Raw genomic sequence first — 8,355 nt, 5'->3', positions numbered from 1 at the left:
GTGTAGTTTGCCCACACCTGTTACGGGCTATAAACTCCTGAGGGCAGATGTCTCATTTGTTTTATTCATCATTGTCTTTCAATGCCTATGACATCCCTCACATAGTGGGTATTCAATAAATATTTATTAAAAGTTATTCTAATCTCTAATAGGGGTTCAGATCTTGCTTGAATTGACATGGAGGTCATATGTCCAAGACCACCAAACCATGGATGACCATGAAAAGGATGTTAACTGTCTGGTTAGTAAGATTTTTTAAAACTATGGATGTTCTAAGGATCAAATACATTCTGGGAAGCAAAGATAATCACCAGTTGCTTGAAGAAAGAGGATGTTGGCAATTGGCTGGGTATTAAGGAAGCTGTGAGAGTTTGGGAGGAATAGTAGGGGGAAATAAAAAGATCATGTAATATACTGCTGAGGTGGGGTTACAGAGCATGAGGGAGAAGTGGCAATGACCCAGAAAGTGGCGGTTTCCTCTGCTTAAAAACCTTTAATGATACCACAGGCACATGAGGGAGGCTGCAAATTCTGTTTCAAGGCAGCTCTGAGCCTGGTAAGTAGCCAACATGAGCAAAGCTCATCCTCCTGGAGAGAAAAAACTATGGACAAGAAGTTGTCATTAAAATTAAGTTGTGTCAGACATGCCAAAGGAATACTGTGGTGATCTGATACCTTTATGAATCTTTGATTGATGAATGTGTGGAGATCACAACTAGTGGGCAATGGAACAATATTGGAATGGTGGTAGATAAATGGAAGGAAATATTATCATGTTAGAAACCTCAGAAAAAGTATAAATAATGGCCGCGTTCAGCAGAGAAATCAATTACTCCCACATGTCCCTTCTCCAAACGGCCTGTTTCACTATGACAAAAAAAAAAAAATCATGTGTATTCTTAATATTAAACTTATGTTGAATTAAAAGAAAACTTCAGAGGACCCTGAGATCAAGTCCAAAATCATATGATCTACGTATAAGGTTCTTCATCACTTGATTCTAATCTACTTTTCTAGCCATGTCATGCCAAGAACCATTTTCCCAACATAGTATATGTTTCCCAACATAGTGTACTTCTAGAACCACACCAGGTCATTCACTGTTTCCCTCAACATGCCCTGTACTTTCACAGATCAGTGCCTTTGCTCTAGCTATTCACTGCCCTACAATGCCTTTCTTTTCCTCTCCATCCAGCACATTCTTATCACCCTTTGAGACATAGTTCAAACATCACTTATACTGTTGAAGCCTTCATGACTCACTTATCCAGGAGACCATTTGTCTCTCATTCCACTATGATTTGCCATTACATTATATCCTAATTATTTATTTGCATGTCTGCCTTTGGGCTGAGACAGAGAGGCCCTTGAAAGCTACTTTTCATATTCTGTTGCTTAATTAAGTAAATTGGCAAAAATGCAAATAGCTCGTGATGCTGCATTTAAAGCAATTATAACAGTATTTTGTTCTGCTTTCTATCTTACTGTTTTCCTTCTGCATTGACTCCCTCACGGCTAAATCTATTTGCTATTTTAGGACCCAGACACAGAAAACATCCCTATGTAAGGCTGATAAGCTTACCTGAAGAAAAAAGAAAGAAAAAAAAGAAAAGAAAAGAAAAGAAAGAAAGAAAGAAAGAAAGAAAGAAAGAAAGAAAGAAAGAAAGAAAGAAAGAAAGAAAGAAAGAAAAAAGAAAAAAAAAAAAGAGGTGGGGGGTGCCAATGTTGTATACCCAAATCCACAAAGAACCTTTAGAGAAATTTTCAATCCCATGTGCATTTGGTTAACTTGCATTTAACTTTCCAACATAATGTACTTTCAGTCATCATACTTCAAATTCAATGCATTTCCTTAGGAAGCAAAACAATCTATTTTCTTTCTCTATAGACAGAATGTTTCTGGCAACTGAAACTTAACACATAATAATGTAAGCTAAACCCAATTTCTAGTCCTTTCAAAATAAATTCCCAATATTGTGTTTACAGTAGAGTTAGGATCCCAGAGACTGATATAGACCCATCAGGGGACTATAAAGGAACCCAGTTGGTTTCTTCTCTTTTTTTTCTTTCTGTTTTTCTTTTTCTCTGTGTTTCTTTTTTGCTTTCATTAATTCTTCCTTCCTTCTTTCTTCTTTCTTTCCTTCCTTTTCTTTATCTCTTTCTGTCTTTCCTTCTTTCTTTGTAATCTCTATGAAACAGTTTAATAACAAAATTAAAAACACAATTTAAAAGCTGTTTGAGGTTTCATGGAACATATTTAAAAGTTGTTAGCACCAAAATGAAACAGGTTGGATGTTGCATTTAAATATACATCATTCTGAACTTGAACTTTTGACATTTTATTTCTTAATAAATTTTGAAGATGTAGACTCATTATTCTCAAGTTTTTCTCACTTAAAACAGATATTAAGGTACAAGTTTTCTTTTGTAAATCAATCTGACCTCTCAAACAAAGTGAAATCTGATACTAATTTTCAAATGGCCATGCTTATTCAACTATTTTCTGAACAAGATGTCCTGTTAGACATTGGGAAAGACAATAAAAAGTTAGTTTTACATGCTTTGAGACTCTTCCAGCTAAGTTCCAGTAAACAGCAGGAAAAAAAAGAGGGAGCAGGGGTTAGCCTCTAGTAAGAGACTCACCTATGGAAGTGAGGCAGACATTCAGATTCAACTCAGCTACAGATGCTGGGAGATGTCCCAGTGAGTTGGCAATAGTCAGTATCTGGAACACTGCAACAAAAAATTTGGGGTAGCATAGGAAAGTAGTTCCTCAGGTGCTCTTTACAAGGAAATAAGTCACAGATGGGGTCTTGCTATTGCCTAGGCTGGTCTCAAACTCCTGGCCGCAAGCGATCCTCCCACCTTGGCTTCCCAAAGTGCTGGGATTACAGGCATGAGCCACTGCACCTAGCCTGGAACACTCTTACTCATGAGATGCCTAGTGACTGTAGTCCAGTTTCCCAAGAGTTTTCAGAAAAACGAAGAGAGACAGTAAATCAGGTCAGTAGTACCAGTGAAGTCAGACAACTGATACAGTCATAATCTAAATCTCTAGCATCAAATAAGAGAAAGGCAAAGTGTTAGGTTTTCAGAGAATAGACAAGTTTACATATAGTGACAGGATTCAGCTATCAAGGTGGATAACCCATCATCAGAACTGAGGCACAAAATCAGAAACCAACTTAGGAACAAAAATCATGATGCTGCATCATAGAATTCTTTAGACGACTCTTGCCTTTCTTCAATATTGGCCCTGAAGACTGGAGGGAGGTTGAGGATGCCTTAGGATTCAGGGAGTGCAATGACAGTTGGTGTCAGGGAGGGAGGCTGCGGGGGGTGGGAGTGGGTGTATTGCAAAGATCCAGCAAATGGTTCTGAGAATTGGTCCCTATCCTCATGACTTACACTGCAAGACTGAGAGGGGGAAGGAGTAGATGGTAGTCAAGAGGAAATATGAGTCACTTCATGGATAGACTTCATGGATATTCAGTTGGCAAGAACAAAAGCTATACCCTGCAAAGAGTTTCAACACATTGCTGTTGCCTAAGGGATACAGAGTAAAAAAAAAGATGGTATGTGTTCTGAGATATTTAAGCTACATATCTATTCAAAATAATTAACTTATATGGGATTTATGTGGACTTCAATGCATTGGACAGGATTAAAACCTTCACAGTTTCATTGAAAGTTCTAAGTGAACTTTGGATTGATGATTGAGTCTCATGTATAAATTCAGTAATGAACTTTGCTCTCAATTTTCCCTCTCTGTCTCTGCCTAATGAAACCTAAAGTATAAAGCTATAAGCAAATATCTATGGCTCATAGTATAGAGTGAGTGGTTCAAGAACTTGTGACCTATTTTTGCTAGTACTGCGAGGCTAGTTAAGCTAATCAATGACACCAAGAATAAAGACAGATTTATGGTCAAATTTATGGCCATTGGCCATCAGGTCCAGGAGTAGAGAATAAATTCATTCTATGATAGCAACCATCAAAACCTAGGACTATGATCCCAAAATAATCCCCACCTTCCCTTTACAGCCATTATGGATTTCATCATTAGCTAATAGCTTAAACTTTAGTTCTCAATCCAAAATAACTTTTTTTCAAAATCATAACTTCTTTTCTAATTGTGAGTTGCGACCCAAAAGTGGGTTATAAAATCATTTCAGTGGATTAGGATCAGAAGTTTTAATTAAACAGAAAAGAATAAAATAGAATTGAAAAACAAATAATAAAAGAAAGCACCTTTTGTTTTCAGTGTATGTGTGTGTGCTAGGTCTCATATTAAATACATTTGTTTATGTTAATTACAGTTAAAATATAGGTAAGATGTAAATGTAGACATAGATATAGACCTGTATTTATGAAATAAATGACTAACTAATTCTCCCCAAATACTATAACCAACCCCATGGGAGATATCATCCTTCAGATTTTTGTGCATCTACAAAAATATAATCACAATAAAATGACTACCTTTGACAGCAGGGATAACTAAAAGTTAAAACAGAACAGATTACTTAAATTTTCATGCAAAGTTTGAAAGACAAGCTTCCAACTTAGGCCAAACTTCTTCAAACTTAATTTTCTCATGTTAAAAAAGTCAGGATAATTTAAAAGAATATCTAAGTTCTCAAAATACTTGAGTCTGTCTATTCTATTCCATTCCATTCCATTCCATTCCATTCCATTCCATTCTATTCTATTCCATTCTTCTGTTCTGCCAACCCCAAACCTGAATATAGTCATTCACTTGCATCCATTTCTAATATATATGTTTTTGATACAAAATATTTACAAATGTCTTTTTCATTTTAACAAAGTTTCTTTTTTCTGCCATACAATGAATTACCATTCAACAAAGAAAGAAAAATCATTCTTAAGCCTACCATTTAAAGCAAGTAGTGAATATTTTTCTAAGCAGGGTAAATTATTCAATACTTTCCAAAAGTTTGACTTATCAGGACAAGTTAAGAGATCACAATATGTAGGGTCTTCTGTTTGACTTTGTATCTTTAAGTTATAGAACTATGCTTTCTGTTAAAATGAAGAGTAAATCAGTATAGCATTGCAGTGGCAACCTTTGCGTTGGCAGAAATAGCCACTGATAATTTTGGAGTAGTGGTGAATGCTAGAATTCCTTTTAACTAGAGTATCAGTTGCACAATTCTCTTCTGATCTCACACTCAATTGTGCCGATCTTCCATTTTCCCCGCCCAGGCACACAGTGGAAAGAGATCAGAAGGGAATTCTCACAAGGAGGCAGTTTGACCCTCCACTCCCATTCTGCTTAAACTCCAGTTTAAAGATAGAAATGAAATCTAAGCAGGGTGTGGTTGCACTGTGGGATGTGAGTTTGGCCAGAGCCTTAGCATTGTTATCTCATCTGTTTAACCCACTCCCTGAGCTCTCAAAGTCCTATCTCTGATTCATTCTTTCTTAACCCTCTGAACCTTGAACAGAAAGAGCTGGCATTTTAGAACTGGATCAGAGTAGCAAGTACCATCTAAATCCTGAGTCTTTGTTATGGCCCATAAGCTCCTACATTCTCAAGCCTCTGTCTATCCCTGTGAGTTCCTCTACTGCCAGTTGCCCTTTCATGCACTGCCCTCCTTGTGGGTATCAAACAGATCCAGCATGCTCCTGTGGCACATGCTGTTCCCTCTGCCTGCAAAGCTTGTCCCACAGGTTTCTGCATGACCTAATTCAGATCTTGCTCTATTTGTCTTCATAGCATTTATCATTATTCCCATGGTTATTTCTATTTGTTCATTTATCTCTGTCTCTGAATATATAGAATATAAGCTCTATGAGGGCAGCAGTTTTGTTTTGTTCACTGCTACCATCTCCAGCATCTAGCACAATGTTTAATAGACAACAAATATTTGTTGATTAAATGAAAGGATCTAAGCAGAAAGAAAAGCCTGGTGATGACTGGATATAGAGGTAAGCCGTGTCAAGCAGGATACAAATCAAATCCTGAAGATGAGATGACTAAAAGTCCAAGAATCTGCCCTTCTGTCTTTCCGTTAAGTGATTTAGTGCTCTTCTGTCCACAGCCACAATAATGAAATAAGAAGATGCCCTACTCTAAGCTGGTGGAATATTTCCAAGTATTGCTCACCACGACTTAATTGGAACCTCTCCTCTCTTCAAGTGCCCCTTCTCCATTTTACTTGGCTTTGAATCCAGACTCCCTTTCTTCACCCTAGTGACTCAGCATGGACCAGACCTGAGTGTGGCAGTTCCCGCAATGTTGCTTCTAGTAGTTACTTCTGATTTAAGATCCTGTGAGCAAACAGCCTAGCCCCTCTCAGCCAGTCCAGGCATTCAGGACCCTGCTGTTGCCATCTCCAACCCCCCAACCCAGCCCTCCTTTTCCTACCTCCAGCTTCTCTAGAGAGAACAGTCTTTCCACACTGGCTGCCAGTATCTGGGGATTTACTACTCTATTTGTCAATCATGTGAGCCAACACATTTCTTTTAAAAATCAAAACAGACCAGGCATGGTGGCTCACGCCTGTAATCTCCATGCTTTGGGAGGCCAAGGCCAGAGGATCGCTTGAGCCCAGGAGCTCGAGACCAGTCTGGACAACATAGGGAGACCCTGTAACTACAAAAAAAAATTTTTTTTTTTTCAATTAGCTGGGGGTGGTGGCTGATACCTGTAGTCCCAGACACTTAGGAGACTGAGGTGGGCAGATCACTTGACCCCAGGAGATCAAGGCTGCAGTGAGCTGTGATTGTGCCACTGCACTCCAGCCTGGATGACAGAGCAAGACCTTGTATAAAAAAAAAAAAAAAAAAAAAAAAAAACACAGAGAGAGAGAGAAGGAGGGAGGGAGAAAGAAAGAAAGAGAGAGAGAGACAGAGAGAAAAGGAGAAAGGGAGAAAGGGGGGGAGGGAGGGAGGGAGGGAGGGAGGGAGGAAGGAAGGAAGGAAGGAAGGAAGGAAGGAAGGAAGGAACGAAGGAACGAAGGAACGAAGGAACGAAGGAAAGAAGGGAGAGAGAGAGAGAGAAAGAAAGAAGAGAGAGGAAGGAAGGAAAGAAGGAAGGAAGGAAGGAAGGAAGGAAGGAAGGAAGGAAGGAAGGAAGGAAGGAAGGAAAAGAGAAAGAAAGAAAATTGATTTTTTTTCAGTTGAAGGGTAACAAAATCCAACACAAATTCTTTTATGCTAAAAATAACATAGCTGAGTAGCCCAGGTTGAGATCTGGGGTTAGAAACAGCTCAAAGGAGGGTCCAGATATTATTATCAGAACATAGTCTCTTTATTTTTTCCTTTGAATGACTTCATTCTCAGATCACCAGCACCTCCCAGGGCTACATGCTTTCTCAGTCACATCCAGCAGAAAAAGGGAGAAATCATCCACACACACGAATTAGGGGAGGGGAATCGCTGGAGTTAAGGTAATGTAAACTACTAATTGTCTGCAGACTCTTGGAGAATGGCTTGGGGTCAGCTTTACAGTAACCAACTGCGCCATGGGAGAAGGGAGAAATTCACCACTTGGAAATCTGTTGAAGTTCTTTCCTAGAAGGAGTGTGAGTGAATGTTGGGATCCATAAACAATAAAAGTTCACTACAAAGAAGTAGCAGGCCCAGGCACGAGGGTGCCATCCTGAGTCAGGCAGTCTTGCAGCAAGGAACTAGACATGAGGTCTAGATATGGTTCCAGTCCCTGGGAGCATTTATGGGAGTAAGGCAATGCTGAACAACTTGGAGTATGGATTGGGAAGTATGATACAGTCAAAAGCCAACAGGATTAAGAAATGTTGCTAACACTAAGAAAAGGGTCAAGATCTCAGATAATGTTAAAGTGGCAACAGCCTCAAGGCTGATTTGATATTAAGCTCTCAAATGCTTCCTTGAATAAGCACATGGTTGGTTTTAGTGAAGTCAAGGATGTGGTAGCATTCAGAGAGGAATTAGGGGATGTAAGGTATTTAAGATGCTAGATGAATGATCAGGATAATGATAAGGTTCAGAGTGTCACCATGGAGACCAGTTTATTATTCTTTTACTATCCTGGGTCTTCAATATCTCCTCTAGTACTAGCACTTCATCATTAATCAAGCTTCAGACTCTTATATTAAACTGTGTGTTTGACATATCTACAAAGATATGCCACAAGTACCCTAACTTCAACTCCTTGCCCCAATCAGTTCCATATTTCCTCCAAACCTGGTTTTTCTCCTGTCTTGCCAATCTCAATTAACAGTACCTTCATCTAAGCCTGTTCATCACCTCTTTCTCTGTTCATCATCTCATTTTCTTTCTATCTATATTTCTCCTTTCATCTAATCAATCATTAAATCCTGCCTCTTAAACCTCCTATGTATTGCTTGA

At 38.8% G+C, this 8,355-nt stretch overlaps 1 pseudogene; it reads left to right on the top strand.

Moving 5' to 3' along the window:
• Positions 1 to 333: 333 nt before the first annotated feature.
• On the top strand, positions 334 to 937 carry LOC119620669 (small nuclear ribonucleoprotein G pseudogene; annotated as a pseudogene).
• The last annotated feature ends 7,418 nt before the right edge of the window (positions 938 to 8,355 follow it).

The sequence above is a fragment of the Chlorocebus sabaeus genome, chromosome 11 (genome assembly GCF_047675955.1).
Source record: "Chlorocebus sabaeus isolate Y175 chromosome 11, mChlSab1.0.hap1, whole genome shotgun sequence".
NCBI classification, from domain to species: domain Eukaryota; kingdom Metazoa; phylum Chordata; class Mammalia; order Primates; family Cercopithecidae; genus Chlorocebus; species Chlorocebus sabaeus.
This window is presented reverse-complemented; position numbering and strand designations above follow the sequence as displayed.